An 18523-nucleotide genomic window follows, 5' to 3' on the forward strand; every position below is an offset into this window, starting at 1 on the left:
GTCACCTCATTTGTCTTCCTCATAATGGAGATGAGTTGACTGTTCCCACATCCTTCACAAAGCTCTCCGCCTGCTTCCTATGCCTGGGAGCCTCCTCTTCATCGATCCTCAACTGTTCAGTTTGTGCCATTGACTATACTGTATCTGAGAACCGTTTCTGACTAAATGACTCCTCCCCCCTGGCGTTCCAAACAGGAAGTACCTTTCTATAGAGAAATAAACAGCTGTTACTCAGTCGTTCTGATGGTCAGAACAACCACTCTTGATCTGAAACCTTTTTTAACTTGTTCTTGATTATTTTCCTTTTTTTTATTATATTTATTCTGTTTTTGTGTATTATTCTTATTTGATTGCTTGAAATAAACCATTTCAAATCAAATCAAATGTTTTAAAAAACCTCCACATTGGTTCTGTTTGTGGGCGTGGCTTCTCTTTTCAGATATCGGCACATACCTGCTGACACCTGCTGGCATCTGAGTCACTGTGGAACCAAGCTAAAGCTCTCTCTGCTCAGCACACTGCAGAGTGTGCATGGGCAACTGTTTTTGATCCTAAACCTGTTTTCTGTCCAACTCAGAAATGAATTCTTTCAGGGATGCAGCTTTACTGGGTTTTCTCATCAAAGTGACATCTGTGTGGTGTTCCTTCATAACACTAGTTCATTCTGGACAAACGCAGTGGGAAAAAAACATTGTTTCTGTGGTTCAGTGGCATGAACAGGACGACACCTCTTCCTGCTGCACACCTGCGTTGTGTTAGCTTCTGCTTTTCTCTGCAGATCGTCTCAGAGCACATTCCAGCAGTGTTCTCCATCAGGTTTCATGTTGGTTTAAATTCTGTGATGTTTCAGTTGTGTATGTCTGACATGCTTTCAGCTGATTGTAAATCCTCTCTGTGCATGTGAGCAGCTCTTCCTGACTTCATATTCTCTCCACACCTCTTCTGTTTTAAGAGACCAGTTTGTTCCACAGTTCTGAAGGTTGAAACAGCAGAAACTTGGTTTTCAGGTCAGTTAATCACTTCATTAAGAACAAACCGCTTCATGATGCTTTGGTGTTTACAGTCATTTGAATTTCAGAAGAGCAGTTTTCACAACAAAATGTATTTCAGAGATGTGCTGGAGATGGGGCTGTTATTTTCACTTTATTGTGAAGCAGACGTTGTGAACAGTAGAGGTTCAAATGTTTCTCTTTATTTCCTGAAGCTACAGAACGGATCTTTATTGGATCAGGAAGCATGAAGGACGTGTGGATGCAGTGACTGCTGTCACTGAAATGGTTTCAGGTGACCCAAACAGCATGGATCCCTCTGGGACCACACTCATGTTCTGCCTCTGGACCCATTCACGTCAGTGTTACACGGACATGAGCCCCACCAACAGCAGCACAATGTTCCCCTGCAGCCACACAACAACCCCCCCCCTCCCCCCATCCCCTGTGAGCCCACAAAGGCTTCGCTCCACAGTCCTGCTTTGTTTCCACAGCAAAATGATGTCCTGATGATGGTTAAAGTCCCCTACAGTCTTTGTTTCTTTTTGAGAGCTCCACATGTGAATGTTTACCAAATGAAACTCAGTCCACTCCAATGAAAATAATGTTTTTGGTGAATATGTTCCTGTAGCATTTTTCTGATGATGGGGGACATTTACAAAGAAAATTAGGATTAAAATGCATTTCTGAGTATTTCTTTATCCAAATTGTGAATCAGGATAAATCTGTTTAGCTCGGTTGGCTGCATGCAGGACTAGCGCGAGGAAAACCAGGATTCATTTCCCAGGAGGCGCGACGATGAGCTTCATCCAGTGTGGATCTTTGGGCAAGACCCTTCATCCTACTGCCTAACTGTGTAGCCACAAGGGGCCCGAGTGTAGGTACCCCTGTGCCGGTTCCCAGCCTGGAAAAAATCTTGGCCAAACAACCTATGCGAATTAGTGAAAGCTGATTTGCTGTGGCAACAGCTGAAGGGATATGCTGAAAGGGGAAGAACAAAATAAAATGGCAATCAGGAGCAGATGAAAGCCTTTGTCTGAAAATGTGACCTATTTGTAATGTACAAACTACAACCAGTGGGCCACAAGCTTCCTGCTCTGCTCTATTCTGATGCATCCACTTCTAGACAAATGGATCCGTGGACGTTTCTCTGTTTCCTCGTCTGAGCTGGACTCTGGATCCAAACCGTACGGCTGGATAGATCTGATGTTGCTCAACATTTTTGTTGCACTGGTATATTAAATTTAGGGCTGTAAGCTAGTGAGACAGTGTGTAAACAGGTGGATGATGGGAAAGATAGGCAGGGTTGCTGCACACCAACAGTCCTGCCCACAACTCAGAGGTGAATGTTTGATGAACTCCTGCTGCTCTGCAGAAACTATGTCCTAGAAAACAACACAGGTTTTGGGATTTTGCCTGCAAAGTCATAATTAAAGCCTGCTGTGGATCAAAGGACGACTGGAGTAGACATTTCAAATTTCTACATTATTTTTAAGCCTTTGTTTTGGAAATCCGACTGTCAGTGTTTTAAGGTTTTTCTCATTGTGTCCTTACTTCTTCTCCGTCTGTTGTACGCCTCCTTCAGTTTTATTTTGAAAAGCTTTTTTTGTCTTTCCTGTCTTTTGTTTGCAGCTTGTCAGATTTGGCTGGTTGTCTTTTCCTGTGTGATGAAGCGTGTCTTTCCCTGTGAGGCTGGTTTGTTTTGAGCTGAACAGTCATTTGCTGTTAAAAGCTGGAGTTTTACTGAATGGCATGAATGTTTACAGTTCCTGTGTTGTTCATCTGTCAAGTTCTTTGTACTCAGAGTTCATGATGAGATAAGAACAATGAATGTAAATGAGAACCACCTCAAGGAGCAAATTTAGCTTTTTGTTTGCAAAGAGGAATAAGAATCGGCTTAAATCTGCCTTTTGTAAATTAACCAAATAGTTTTTTTTATGTTCAGCTCATAGAGCACAGGCTTGGACATTTAGCTTTGCTTCTTCTTTAAATGTCTTTTAATGTCCAGTTTGTCTCTTTTCTCATTGGCTAAGTGTGTAGCTTTAAGTGCAGCACAATTAGCTCCTAAATTCAACATTTCCTTTCTGGAAACACTTGGAGGCATCAGCACAGAAACGTTGAAGCTAAACTTCACATTTTCTCTGTTATACTGTATCTGGGAGGAACCATCGACTACAGACCTGCAGCAGGGCTGTGTACAAGAAGGCCAGCAGCAGACTCCACCTCCTGAGATAACTATGGATTTTCGATGTGTGCAGCAGGATGCTGGACTTTTTTATTAGTCTGTTGTGGTCACCACTCCGTTTTTGGCGGCCAAAAAGGCTGAACAAACCGATCAGGACAGCTGGCTCTGAATCGACTGCAAAATGGACAAGCAGTGATGGGGAGGAGGACTGAATAAACCTGTATCCATCACGGATAATCCTGATCAGCGTCTCCGTCCTGTACTTGATGGACAGCAGAGCGCTTTTTCCAAGATGCTAAGGCAGCTTTGCTGCCATACCAACTTCCACAGAAGATCCCTTCTGCCTTGCTCTATCGTACTTCAGAACTTAGCCATAGATAAACTGCATTTGATGTATGTTTTTCTATAAATTCTTTGGATTAGACAGAGTTTTTCTCTTGGTTTTCATTATTTGCAGCGTTTGTTTTGTTTTGTCTGTTCCGTGAGCCTGTACACTGAGGTGGCCATGGTGAGGGGTAGGGCGGTCGGCCTCTGATCAGAAGATTGGAGGACACTGAAGTGTCCTTGGACACTGAGCCCCACGCTGCTTCTGGTGGTCATAGGTTGGCGCCGGTGTTTGACAGTGGAGCCACTACCAGTTACACCAGTTACCACTACCATGAGACAGTGACTGAGGCACTTACAGCCTTCAAGGGAGCTAGAAAAGCGCTAAATAAGTGTACCCTGTTAACCATTTAGACTATTTTACTGCTGCTGCATCAATCACATTTCCCAGGCTTAGATCAATGAAGTATCTTTATCTTGATTCACACAGAGAGAACAGAGAATCAGAATGAGACAATAGCCAGAAAATTGACTGTTTGACGTTTTCAAGAAAGAGGAAATAAAGATTTGTGGACAGACTCTGTGCAGAAGTGGCTCCATGGCACATCGTGTGTTATTAGAAACCAGGTGAGGTCAGAATGCTGACCTGAAGGTCGCTGAGCAGAGGCTTCTCTGTTTTCTGCATCTGGCCATGAGCGGGAAGACTTTCTCCTCCCCAACACAAACACAGAGCGGCAGCTCCACCGGCTCGTCTGCCGGAGGCTGAGACTCCGGCGTATCTGTGCTTGTTCTATGCCGCGGCCCCTCCCCCTGGGAGACGACAGTCCAGCAGGGCCCGAGGGGCTGAAACCTGAGACCGGCAGAGTCTGTAGTAAACAACAACTTCTTTATGAGGCAGAGGCGGCTGCCGGCCGCATGTGAAGGTCTGATGGGGAAACAAAGATTTTTCTATTGACCCTGGGGGGCAGAATATCTCCAGGAGTCCCAGCAAGGGGGGGGTTCAGTGTGGTCTGTGGGGGACGGACTAAAACTGCTTCTTCTCAGATTCCTCATTGAGCATTTTGATGATTTGCGCAGTCTGTGCAACGATTGTTGTTTTACAAAACAGGGTTGTGAAAAAACAAGGTAGTGTTAATAGAACTACAGCTGGTCAAATATCCATGACTTATTATCTTTTACTTTCTGGTAAATCTGCAGGTAGAAAAGATGCAAATATCTGTATCTAGCAAAAGTGGCCTCAAATCCGTCAACGCAATTCTTCTGAAAATGTCAATCAGTGAGGAGTTCAGATTTCCAGAGTACTGTTACATAACACTCGGAGTATAATTGTGCAAGCTCCTGATCCTTATCTCCTCCCAGCTGCATTCACAGAAACCTATGAAACGGGTGGATCCCTGCCTTTCCTCTCTTCAGGCCTGTTTTATAGGAGTAGCTGTTATCATCACTGAATAATTGCTAAGGCACCGATGAGACACTGTGGCAAGCAGATGAATGCTGACATCTTTTGGGTTTTCAGGTGTGCGCCCTCCTTCTTCAGTGTTTCGCTGATAGGCCCACGACACCCCCAGAGGGTTCAGCAGTGAATCCCAGCGAGTCCCAGGTTCACCCCCATCAGCCACCAGACATTTGGAGGCCCAGGTCAGGTCCTTCCTCTTGATCCACAGCCACTGACTCCCCTTCTCAGCTGCCTGGAAGAGCTCTTTAATTGCCTGCCTCTGAGCCTTCCCTCCCACTCCCATCTCCCTGAGTTGCCTGGGTGTTGAGGGGGCCTCAAAACCCCTGCAGCCTACTTCCACTGGGTGTACCTTCACACTCCAGCCTTGCTCTTTGGCGTAGCTCAGCATCTTGCTTTCATCAGCCTCCTCCACTGCACTCTCCCAGGGTACTGTGGGCTCTGTGATGTATACGAGCTTCAGCGTGGATGACCACAGTACGAGGTCTGGTCGAAGGTTGGTGGATGCAACCTCCCGTGGAAAGCAGGTCCGCCAGCATTTTCCAGTCCTGTTCTCTACCCAGCTGTCCAATATCAGCTGCACTGGTGGTGTTGAAGGTGGCTTGGCCCTCTCGGACGAAAAGTTGTTCTCTGTCTTTCCAGCACTGTTGCCAAACACCTCAGCACCACATTGTGTCGCCAGGTGTAACGGCCTTGACTGCGGCTGATCTTGCATCCCACCAAGATGTGCTTCAATGCTGCTGGGCTTTGACATAAAGATCACGAGAGAATATGTAAACGTGTTCAGGGTTCCATCTGTGCTTACGGTTCTCACGCTGGAGTGATGGAACCGCATCTTTCTATAAAGCCCCAGCTTTTCTCAATAGCAGTTTTTTAAAGACCCACTCCAATGAAAACATGTTTTTGTGTGTTTTTAACATGTTCTTACAGCAGTTTTCTAATGATGGGGGACATTTGGAAAGAACATTCAAATTAACGCTGCATTTCTGAGTATTTTTTATTGAAGGCATTGAGAATCAGGAGCACATGATAAAATGGTGTTGGAAAAAGATGGTCAGAGCAGGACTTCAACCTACAAACAAACTGGAACAGAAACACTGAAGATCAAATTCCTTGCTTTTAGGTAACTTCCACAGTGCTCCCTGGAATGCAAATCAACAACAACAAGAAAAGAAACAGCACAATTCCTGACAAGATCCTGCAAAACAGGTTTAGTGACAAAGCTGCAGGACTCCAGTCCGTCTCTCTGCTATTATGGACTCCTGCCACACAAATAGTCCCACAAAAATGTAAAAGATCAATGCAACAAGTGTGCGTCTGCACCTGAGCCAGATGAAGGATGAGTTGTGTGCAGATTTCCTTGTGGTTGCTATGGTAACATCCTCTCATTATAACATCATCCAGGTTTAGGAATTGAAGAGTTTTGGTTTATTGTGAAGTTAATTTTGTTAACGTCTCAATACTTTGTGCGTTGTCACGGTAACAACATCAGTTAAAGTTTTCATGAGGGGCTTCACTTTCTTTCAGTTTTGAGTTGAAAAAAAACTAGAGTTGTGTGACCCCCCCCCCCCCCTTCCCTCAGTGTTTTCCTTCCATAAACATGTGTGCCATGTTTGTGTCCAAAGGTGACAGCACTTTGCCGTGGTTGTCATGGTAACTATTTGTGTGGGTGGTCAAGCATCCCCCCCCCCCCCCATTCGGAGGATGAGGTGTGTGTAACTTCCGGATCTTTGTGTAGGTTTTGGATGGTCCAGATTTGAGGAAAGATAATGAAAGTTCATCTAAAGTGGGTGTTTGCACTCCCGGAGGCCGAACCACACAAAGATCCGGTTCTGTTGGAGTTAAAGTTCAGCAAAGTGACTCCAACACCGCTATAGTGGAGGTCTACACGCATTATGAGGGGGTTCACCACAGCAGACAGCAGCCCTGAATGCAGCTTTGGCTGCTGGGAAATCACGAAAAGTTTTCTTCCATATAAGTTGTTGGTATTTCGTTTCGTTGGGTTTCCTCAGCAGGAGTTGCAGATGAGGTGAGGTCTGCTCAGGCTGGTCTCCTTTCTTAATCTTATCTCCGTGGGCTGAACACAGTGGAGCGTGTTATCTGGACCCCCTCCTCCTCCTCCGAGCGGAGTTCAGGCGCTGCACTCTTTTCTTTTGTTGCTGAACGCAGCCCTTCCAGTCCGGTCCCTTCCCCCTCGCCCTCCTTCCCTTCTCTTTCCTTTTTTTTCCACCCATCCTCCCATCGCTCTGTTTCATCCAGGGTGACGCCAGTCCCTCTCACCCCGCCCCGTTCAACTCAGTCCACCGCGTTCATTTCATTCCTGCTCCCATTCCGCGCATATTTCGCATCCTTGGAGAGACGCTGCGCATTTTACGCACTCCGCGCGCCCGACCCTTCTTCAAAGCCAAACCGAGAGGGGCACTCTGGAGTTGGCGGAAGCTTTCCCGGCGCCGCGGCGACTCTGATCCGGGCAAAAGCCTGGGGAATAATCCAGAAAGAGGCGTTTGGATCGAGGTAAGTTTCCCGTGGAGGAGTAACCCCCCACCCCCCACATACACACACACCTCCAGCCAGCCTTCCCGTAAGCCTTCCAAACCCCCCGGTCGCTTCGCCTGGAACCCCGAAGTGAACCGCGGAGCTGCGAAGGAACCGGCTGAGATGGAGCCCAACGCAGCGTCACAGCAGCAGGCGAGATGGAGCAGCAGCCTCCGCTCCGCCGCCGCGCGCCCAGCAGCGGGGATGTCGCGCTGCTGTTTGTTGTTTGTTTGTCGACTCAGCAAACAACAAACCTTGTTGATTTGTTCTTGCCGTTAATGACTGGGAAGGTGTCGGGTTTCCGGTCGCCGGCGTCGCGTTCACGTGAGGGAGGCGGTGAGAGCGGCGCGCTGCGAGGCAAAGCCAACAAAGCTGCGAGCTGCGAGTGAAGGGGGACTTGTTGCATCGGCGGGGTTTCCTCTCCTGCGCAGGCGGGCGGTGCAGGCCACAGTCAGCCAAACAGGCCACGGGCAGATCCGAGCCGGTGTTTACCCAGAGCGCATCAGATGGTCGACGGGAGCCGGTGGGGCTGAAAGAAAGAGCTCCATCTGCCTGGATTCAGCACTGTTGGGGAGTTACTCTCAGTCAGTCACTGAAGCCTCCTCTGTTTCATTTTGACATGTATCAATCAAAGGTCGAAAAGCATCTCCCGGCACTTCACAGCACATCTGATCTGCGTGGAAGTCTCTCTGACAGCTGCCTGAGGCCTCCACAGCACCATGGCAGCCCGGGTTTTGCACTTCCTTTTAAATATTGATTAAAGGACTGCTCTTGGCCTTTTTAGTTCCAGATCTGCGGTGCAGCAGGCCAAACCACAATGTAATTATTGGAGAAAATTGCAGGCTGTAGGATGAAACCAGTGGATGCTGGAGCAGTTTGTCAGATGTTGGGAGGTATGCTGGATAAAAGGATTAGTATACAGACAATAACAGCCATGGCTTCTTTCTGCATGAGCTTCATGACGGTTTGTTTGAGGATGGATGTGCTTGTTTGGACTGAGGGCCCCCAACCGGGGCAGATCTTGAGTTTTTCCTGCATTCAGCAGTTCCCAACCTAAACCAAACCCGTGTGTTGTTTTAGTCATGAGTTTGTGGATGTTTTTGTCCCACTCCTGTGGATCAGTGTAGCGCCGCTCATCCGTCCTGGAAGCCGGGATTCTTCAGGAGCTTCTTCTGTAAAAGAGTCTGAAAGCGGAACGGAGAGAGGACATGTGTGTCATTGTCTCTGGCTTGTTGAGCCTACAAAGCTTTGTCAGCCACTGTGGGCAAACAGGCTCCACTCCCCCCACCACCCCCGCTCCCCCAAGCCCCTCCTTTCCCGGTCCGTTGACATCTGTTTTTGGCCCTCCATGCACCTGTAGAGACCAGAGAAGTCTGTGCTGCTTTGAGGAGGGGAGGCGCTGAATGCAAATCCAGCCGTTTGTTCTGAGCTCAAGGAACACAGTCGGTCAGACTAACAACCAGTTAGTATGTCTGTGTGTGTGTGTGTGTCTGTGTGTGTGTTTGCCTCTCACTGCCCAGGCCAGGCGGGCCCATTGTTGCAGCAACAGGCGTCGGTAGAAGAGGACGCACCATATGGCCTCTGTGTGCTTTAGTCACAACCACTGTGTGTGTGTTAGGGTGTGTGTTGTGTGTGTGCCGCCAATATGGTGGTGTTTGCACCAGCGCGCCTTTCTCCTCCTCGTCTCATTTTCTAAGCAGGAGGACAAAATCCGGCGCACAGATTTTCCCTGGACTGGGATTAGAGGAGCAAATCTCCCCGGTGTGAAATGACGTCTTGCGGCTCTCAGATTTGTCTGCTGTTGTTCAGCCTGGGGGTGGGGGGTGGGGGGTGCAGGGGGAGGTGTGAGGAGCGCCGGTTCAGCTGAATCAACAGGTGATGCTTCACTTTCCAGACATTTTCATTTCCCTCTTTCCTCCTGATTTCAGCTTGTTTCTTCTTACACCTGCAGCCCCCCCCCCCTTCACACACACACACACACACATATGTATGACAGTCCAGGGGGTAAAACTATGAAACGGGAGGGGGGGTTAGTCAAAGCTCATGTGTAATGATATTTAGGAAGTGGAGCTGGTTTATTTAAGCAAGAATGCTGAGTGTGTTTTGCAGTAGGCTGGTGGGGAAGGGGAGGGTGGTGGAGGATGCAGGCTTTGTTTCCAGGATGGGGCAACAATAGGCTTCCTCCTGTGTGGGGTGGGACTGGGGGTGTCGCTGGTTTCAGGCTGCAGGGGGCCGGCGGATCCTGTGTGGGCTTGTCTGCTCGTCACGACTCCGCATCTCATCTTCTGCTGTCACCTCGGAAATCTGAAACTCTTTTCCAGACTTGTCCGCATCACGATTTTCACAGCGGATTTTATTTTTTTAATCATACATGGATGGAATTGCTGTTTTCTTTGGGATGTAATCTGTGTGTGTTGGGGGGGGGGTGCTAGTGGGGCCACATTGTAAATATCAAAGTAAACCAACATGGTCACTAAAAGGTACACAGTTGCAGCTAAAGAACATTCAGGCGTTTGTGAGCCGAGCATTCTCACAGCTGAGAAACTGATCCCATAAATTCTACCGTATTTTCAGCACTTGTATGGAAAAGGCTTCACTTATTTCAGAAATGGATTCTATAACCCCGAGCGCCCTATATATGGATTAGTTCAGTGGTTTTTACTGATATTGAAGTGATTTTTGAGGTACACGGTGCTGTCTAAATGTCTGTTTAATTATTCACGTGTCACTAACAAAGTTGGGGGCTAGCGTGGTCTCAGTAGCGTTTGTTCTAGCAGTATCAGTTGGAGCATGTTATAAACAAGTCCTAGTATTACAGTGAACCTAGATAATAAAGTCCGACTTTATTAACTACTTATCTCTGACTCCTTTGTCTCTTTATGCGGCTCACAGTTCAGTGATAAATGACAGAAGTTGTAAAACAGACCAATCATTGGCGGTGTACATCATTATGCGGTGCATTCTATAGTGAGGAAAAAACGGTACTTTAATTCTTCTCCTTCAAGCTGCTGGGAGGTGGAAATGATGAAACAAAAGATTTATTGCAGAGTTTTAGTACCTTAAAGTGAGTATTTACATAAACAGGTTTGGTCCAGTCTGATGGTCTTACTGGTTTGTCAGGTGTAACAGTTCACATTAAGTCTGGTTTGGACCAAACAAGAGAGATCTGGTTCCCCTGAGGGTCTCTGTTCTCATGCAGATGAACTCTGATGTGGTTCACTTCAGTGAGAATGCAGATGGACTTTTTACAAACCAAAGGGAGGAGGTGCTGTCAACTTTGTGTGTTTGGAGGAGAAGACACCACAGTGTGAATCTGAAGAAGCAGGAGTCATGAAGAAGTTTGGAAATGTCTGCTGGGTAAATGTGGAGCAGAAAGGATCTGTGGGAGCTTCTTCAGAGATGACAATCAGAGACTAATGGGACTATCTGCTTTACTTCCTGTCCTTTTCCCGCCCTGGTCACAGCTTGTTTCAGAGTCGTGAGTCTGAGTCATAGTTTCTTTATGGGAACCGCTCTCTCTGATCAGGAAATCCACATCCCTACTGATTGAAATTGGGCTCACAAAAAAATGAGGATTAGCAAGAATAGCTTAATAAAAAGTATCAGATTTAGAATGTCTGTTCTGACCAATAGGATGACTGAGTGACAGCTGTTTATTTCTCTGTAGAAGTCTATGGAATGTTGGCTTCTTGGAACCAGCAGATACTTCCTGTTTGGAATGCCAGAGGGGGGGGGGGGGGGGGGGGTTGCTCAGTCCAGTTCTCCTATACAGGCAATGATTACAACATTAATGTTCTGTGTGAACCTCACTCTGATTCTGATTATTGCAATTCTACTGCTGGTCTGGTGCTCTGTAAAATCCAAGATGGTGTATCTATGAGGGAAGGAATGTAAAGTGATGTAGTGGATTTGACCAAATCTATGTTATCATTTTGGAAGTGTTTATGTCATCCTGCGTTGACTCTCCCACCTTAGCTTATTATGGAGATCTTGTGATGAAGGAGCCAAAATGCAGGAGACCAGGCTTGGTGACAGAAAAGAAAACATTTAATAATAAACAAACTGAAACAGTACTAAATCACGGGGAGCAACAAAAAGTAGAAAAGAGTAGATGACCTGACAAGGATGAACAGAAACCAAGACACCTAACTAAGCTGTAGACAGCTGTGGATCATGAACCTAAAACTGGTGTGACTGACAAAAAGGAAACCAAACACATGACCAAGAACAACCAAACCAAACCACAGAATCCTTACAGATCTGTCACTTTTAAGGGTTTTTGTGAGTAAAGGCCAAAAAACTGTTTGTAGAGCTACTGCTGCTGCTGAGGACCAAGACCTCACTGGGGACATCCCACACCTCCATGCAGCGTTTCAGCTCCACACAGAAAAAGCGAGTGACCCCCCCCCACACACACACACACAGGAAGCCTGAATCAGCCCTCATGTTTCCTGACCTCTGCAGGAAGTGACCAGGAAGATTTCCACTACTTCTTGTGTACTTTCCCAGTAAGAGGAATTGAGATGATAAACAAGCTGCAGAGCAGGACAACAGCTCTCTGTGCCCCCCAACTCCCACAGCAGAGGAGCGTTTCCTGCCGTTGTGCTCATGAGCTCAGTTCCTCTTCTGCTGCTGGTTCTAGAGGAGCACTGGTCCACCAACCTTTACAAAGCCAGACGGCTTGATTCAGATTGGGAGCTCATCCTCCTCTGACGCCCTTACTTCTTTCCCTGTTACTGTGGTTCAGCGGCCGCTTTGAGCAGCTGTGGACGAGAAACCACAGACAGGAAAAAAAAGGAAAAGCGACTTTGATCTCATGAAGGCCTGCACAATAAATCCACAATTTACCAACATCTGACATCAGCTTGAGCAAATGGCCAAAGACCGCATAAACCATGATACACGGTTACCATAACTGTTTACACACATGCACAAACAGACAACCCATTATGTTTTTAAAAAAGCCCAAGCACATTCTACCTACACTGTTCCCAATGGTTGTCCGTGTTAGTTTTGGCCGGTACTTCCAGAAAGGTAGATGACTGTTTCCTCAACGTGTCTCCTATTGAGATAACTTGCAGTGTAATTTATTCAAAGGAAACTTTAGCAGTGAAATGGAAAATTTATAACCGTAGTTGTTTTTGTTTAGCTATTTGTTCATGTGTTTCGTCATCACTAAATTCTATGACTTTATGCTCTTTATGTTTCATGTTTATTATACAACAACCAGTATGAAGCCCATTGAGACGACTATTGTTGTAATATTGGACTACAGAAATGAAATTGAATTCAAACAAAGTATTGTTCACTATTATTCGGTCCGGGTGAATGGCTGCTGGGTGTGCATTAAGTTAAGGTTAATGGCCGACGAAGTGTGTATTATCACTTTTTAACGCACGCCGTGGAAGCCTGAACCATGCGGAGGACGGTAGCTTCCACGAAGTAGCATGGCTTATACCATGGTCACTTACAAAAGCAGTTTTTAGTCCTTAATTCTTGTTTTTTTACCGATTTTGATCCCTTTTCTCAGAAAAAGCGGACGCTGCACCACGTAAGAACATGTATCACACGTGTTACATTTCTGAACATCAACTGATGGTCTGTTGACAACAGTTTGTCTGCGTGCACACATAAGACCTGCAAACATTGAATAATTACAACAGCAGCTACACATAAATAATATGTTACCAACTAAAAAAAATGAGTTTAAGAAATTAAAAACTTTAATGCTCTTGTGGGCCACATAAAATGACACGGCGGGCCACATTTGGCCCGCGGGCCTTGAGTTTGAACCATGTGCTTTAAGCCATTGTGTTGACCAACATGGCTTTGCCGCAACACTCGAAAGAAAAAAACTATCCAAGCAACAGGAAAAATTTACTAAAACTGGTTGAATATTTATTTCTTTTGTAAGTGAGCATGGTATAAGCGGGTTAAAGGCCTTCAAAGTGTGAATTATCAGCATTAACGCACTTCGCCGAAGCAACCGTCCAACGTGAAGTTAGGTTTCCACGTCGTGTGTTAATTTCTCATAATGCACACTACGTCTGCCATTAATCCTTACATAAAGCTCGTGGCAAATTTTGCTGGTAACATGCAGCCCTAATCAGATGTCAGTTGTGATGTTTCGTTGTTCTAAACAACAGGTTTGCTGAAGGGTCATTTTTTTAAAACAAAATTGTTCTTCCTGTTTTCAGCCATGGTAGCCATAATTTAGACGTTGCAGTTCTCTCAAACACCAGCAGGTCTTCTGGGAGTTTCAAGCTTTCAGCTATTTTAGTCTGCCTTGTTCGGCAGGCGTAAAGCTCACCTGAACTCCACTCCTGTCCACCTCGACACGGACTTCCTGTTCACCTCGAGGATCTCTGTTGACCTGTCAGACGTGGTTGTTGCCCAGCAGTGGACGTAAACACGGGAGGTAGAGATGTATTCCTTACAGGGTCAACCTGCTATTTCTCAGTGGAGCTCCATGAAAAAAGGCGGTGATTTTCTTTTAAGAGGTCCAACAATCTTTAGCTTTTCAAACAGTATTTTTCCTCCTCCTCCTCCTCGCTCTGATGTTGGTCTGGTTCACATCTTGCTTTAGAGCTTCCCTGAACGAAGCGGGGCGAGAGCGTCTTCACTTCAGACAGCAGAAATCAAACGCGGATTGCGTTGAATAGCAGCCTCCCTGCTGTGTGTTTATGGGGCTCCTGGGTTTTGATGGGCGCAGATGGACAACAGTTTACGGGCCGGTGTGTTGTGTGGAAGAGAGGAGCCAGTTCTGCAGCAGAGGCCATAATAGAGGTGGAGAGATGGAGGTCACACATGGATCTGTGCCATGCTCCTTTACTAGGTGTTGGATTGTGCCTGTGCACACACACGCACACACATGCACAGGCTGCACAATGCTCCCCTCTTCACATCTATTAAATGGTGTTGGTATTGCTGTAACCTCCCTGGGCTTCTCCTTCCACTGGTGGAGGTGGCTGTCTCCTCAGAGTGCATGTGACAAACCCCCCCCCAAACCCCCAGCAAATGTCTGTAAATGGTTCGGCCTGACTCAGCTGAAACTGGTGGGAGAGGAAGGGTGTGAGGAAGAGCAGGAGGAAGAGGTGCTGCTGGAAGCTTTTATTGTGGCGTTTGCGGGAGGAAATGAGCACTTCGCTGTATCAGTGCAGGATCTGCCAGCACTGACTGTGTGTGTGTGCATAAATGGCCCTGTGAGGGGGGGCTAGTGAAATAATGAGGCGCACATGCTGTGAATCACAGACTCTTCGCTGCTCATAAAGCAAGTCTCCCTGTCTTCCTCAAGTGTGTATTAACACAGAGAGAGAAAAAAGAGGCTTTACGGATTTCTTTTGAGTGATGCTTTTCCATTCAGGACGTTTCTCTTTGTGTTTCAGCATGAAATCAGGTCATAATTATTCAACCAGCTCGGCCTGATGAAGGGTTTTTTTCTCCAGCGTTGTTTGTTTGGTGCTCTCATTTACCTCATTAATGGAAAACTTCAGACTTACTCCACTCTTTACCGCTGCAGCACATGCATCCCAGAGGGACGGAGGAGCTCAAACGTTTGCGGGTTTTCCTCTGCGAGCTCCAGCTGAGTCTCTGATGGATGCTCTGACAGACAGCTCTTAAATCTCGTTTACTGCCATGGCGTGCTCACAGGACGAAGGAAGCACTGCCATGAACAGACATCTTCACGTGAACGTGTGAATAACTTTTACCGCTGATGTTTGTCAGGTCAGTCAAGGACACGTGTCCTCGTCACAACCTGCCTGGAGTCCATCTCCTTCTGCATTTACATTCACTCAAATCTGTGTGAAGAACAGCTGATCTGCAGGTTTTCTGATGCCTGATAAATTCCCTAAAGCTGAACGAAGCTGGTGTTTCTGTCGCCTGCATTTGTGGCCGTACTTATAAACGTTATGAAAATGGTGGGTTTTTTATTATGGAGGACATATAGAGAAAATTGAGTAGACGAAAAAATAAGTCATTTGAAAAATGTGACATAGGAAAAAGTGGGCGGGCCATAAGCTTCCTGCTCTGCTCCATTCTGATGCATCCCCTTGCAGACATTAGATCCATGAACGTCTTTGTTTTCCTCGTCTGAGCTGGAACCTGGATCTAAACTGTACGGCTGGATAGTTGTGGTACTGATCACCATTTTTGTTGCAGCGCTAATGGTAGCTTAGGGTTGTGAGGGACGGTAAGCTAGCGGGAGAGTGTGTAAACAGCAGTGAAGTGCGGTCAGATGAAGCAAGTGAGGCTCGACCTCACCGGTCATTGTGATAAAATAGAAAAATGTACATTAAGTAAATAAGATTTTCCACTGATCCGTGTTAAAGATATATTTTCAGTTGACTCCACATGTTTTCCATGAGGTTAAAATCGTAGAATGTGAGTGTTGCGTGAACACATACGGAGCAGAAACTCCGGGTGAGGTTCTGGAGCGCTTCGCCTCATGTCTGACTGCAGGACTCAGGTTTTAACAGAGAGTACGGTCAGAGCGATGACTGTAAGGCCGGAGAAAAAGCTGCCAGTGAGGCGAGCCTCGCCAGCAGGGGGCAGACGTGAGCTGACAGCTGCTTTGTAGTAGAAACAGAACAGACCGAGGACGTCTGTCTCCAATGAGAGAGAGAGACTCACTAAACTAAAGGAAATAAGGAAGACTTTTCCAACAGATCATAGAGCTTTTTGTGGAGAAGGATCAACGCATGGACTCAAAAAGTGAGGCCAAACATGGTTTTCAATGTTTGTTTTTTAAAAATAACATGGGAGTAAGTGGAATTTTTTTAAACTAAATTTCAGGCCTAAAAGAATTATTATTATGATCATTGGAAATACCAGAAATAGTTACAGAGGGTCAAAATGAAATGTGTGCTGATCACATCTGTAGACTTTAATTTGTTTACAGTATATATGAATAATGTATACACAAGAAGAGTGTTCTATCCATGTCTATAAAAGCAATATTCTCTGTAGGACTAATATGTTCTTGTGTGTACCTTCTATGCTGTTACCTGCTGTTGGATGAATGCTGAAATATTCAGTTCTTGTAAATCTGACTGCAGAGGAGTCGGTGCCTCACCAGCCATCAACCTCACCGCACGGCTTTACTTTGTGCCAGCAGTCCCGCCCACAACTCAGAGGTGAATTTCTAATAAACTACTGCCGCTCTGCAGAAACTATGTCCTAGAAAACATGCAGAGAACCTAATGAACATGTTTTATAATTGTAGCAAAATAATTGTGGTGGAATGATATCAACATAAGCTTTTTTCAGTGTACGTTCACATCAAATCTAAATTAGAAGCAATCAGAAAGAACCGACTGCATGGATGGATGTAAACGCTGCTGAGCCTTGCGCACACAATTTGTCATATTGTTTGTAGTCTGAACTCAAAGTGAATCATTTTAGAGTATGAATCTACAAAAAAGGGGAGTATGCATACTTCTTCATGAAAAGGGGTCAAAAGGTGAATTTTTTGGGGGGAACAGTTTTATTTAGTGCTCCTTTAACCTCTAAAAGGTAAAAGTTTTTCATTTCGCTCATCACTAAATTACACAAACCTGTTTTTAAAAAAGAGACACAAGAACTTGGCTTTTGTTGGATTTGTCCCTTTGGCGCTCAGTGAGGCGTTCAAGGACAGCCGGTGCATCAGCTCAGGCTAAAACCGTAAACTTAAACACGCTCTGAGTGTTTGAATAACATGAGTTGTACTTGAATAATCTTACCTTGTGAATGTCTGCTCTGGATGCTCTTAACATTGAACGATGAATGCAGCACCGCTGAGCCCGCTGACATATTAAAAGCTTTAGTCACATTTGGTGCCATAAGTCCTTGGTGTAAAATAAAAATATTCCAAAGGCAGAAAGCAGGAGAGAGAGCCCATTTTTTGGAGTAACCGTGCATTCAGTGAGGACAACAGCAAACATGGGATGTGAAGTGTTTACTTACGGGCTATGAGAAAATAGGCCTGCACCAAAGTGTTGAAGATCTGTCAGTTTAGATGCTTTTAAATGGAGTAGACAAGGTCTATAGTGATGTCTATAAGAAGAAGTTCTCTACTTTGAGCTCATTGGAACCTTGAGCTGCAGCTGTTCTCTGACGGGAGCCAGTTAGGAGGAGAAAAGCCGGGAAGGAGGGAGGATGGCGGCGAGGCAGCTGCAGGGCCGTGGCTGTGTGCCCCGTGAGGGCCGCCAGCAGAGCTGGGAAGCCTGCTGTCCTGGCTGGAGACGCCTGGGCCAGCTCTGTGACAGAGGCCCCCCAGCGAGGAGGGGGGCCCGGGGAGGAGGGCAGGCGCCCAGTGTTCACACTCCTCTGTCCTGAGATCTGTGACTCCAAGTCCAACTTCCATCTGCTGCTCCTCTTCTCTCCTCTCCTCCTCTTTCTGTCTTATATTCATGGTGTTTATCAGCTCTCTGTATCTTAGTGTTCACTTTGAAACCATTCTAAACTGAAAACAATAGATATTATAGATGTAGATATGAAATAGAAAATGTCCAAACTGTTTTCCTCTTTAAACTTTTTAAAAGTTGACCTGGAGTCGTACAGAGTATGAGAAGAAGACAGGAACTCTGGGTAAGAACGGTCAGTAACATGATGGGTTTGTGTCCAGATTCCCTCATGACTCCCTAATCCCTGAGAGATTACATAGTGCCAGACTATGCAGAGCCTAGGAATCGACTGTAATTCTGACACATCCTCTCCAGTTTTTCTTTGTTTAAACAAAACTCTAAACTCTAATGAAAAAGAGCATTTCATGGAGAATGTTTGTAAGTCCACTCAGTTCTGATGATAAAACTTTGATGATTTATAAAAATACATTTGCCCTTTGTCTCACACCCCTACTGATTTCAAGCGGTAGGGGTGTGGACTTCCAACATCCTCACTCCTGACTGGCTTCAGTAGTTGCCATAGAAACGTTGACTCCTTGTCGACTGGCTCCAAATGGTAATGTCCAACAGAGAAATGGCGACTGAATTGAATCCATTTGGTTGGAGTTGGAAGTAAGCCATTATCTATGGGTGACATCACACTCACTCAGTCCAC

The 18523-nt window shown here is 46.0% G+C and overlaps 1 protein-coding gene and 1 long non-coding RNA gene across 2 annotated transcripts in view; both read left to right on the top strand.

Annotated features, from left to right (window-relative positions):
• Positions 1 to 720: 720 nt before the first annotated feature.
• Positions 721 to 1343, top strand: LOC144992372 (uncharacterized). The gene is made up of 3 exons (XR_013656262.1): positions 721 to 823; positions 953 to 1007; positions 1205 to 1343. It is a non-coding gene; the product is annotated as an uncharacterized LOC144992372 (long non-coding RNA).
• A 5881-nt stretch (positions 1344 to 7224) lies between these two features.
• Positions 7225 to 18523, top strand: part of tead1a (TEA domain family member 1a) — a 52331-nt gene continuing 41032 nt past the window's right edge. Inside the window, exon 1 of the mRNA XM_023955425.2 lies at positions 7225 to 7465. The gene's annotated coding sequence lies outside the window, so the exon portion shown is untranslated. The remainder of the gene's footprint in view (positions 7466 to 18523) is intronic.

Source organism: Oryzias latipes, chromosome 6, assembly GCF_053564925.1.
Source record: "Oryzias latipes strain Hd-rR chromosome 6, Olatipes_Hd-rR_3.1".
Lineage (NCBI taxonomy): Eukaryota > Metazoa > Chordata > Actinopteri > Beloniformes > Adrianichthyidae > Oryzias > Oryzias latipes.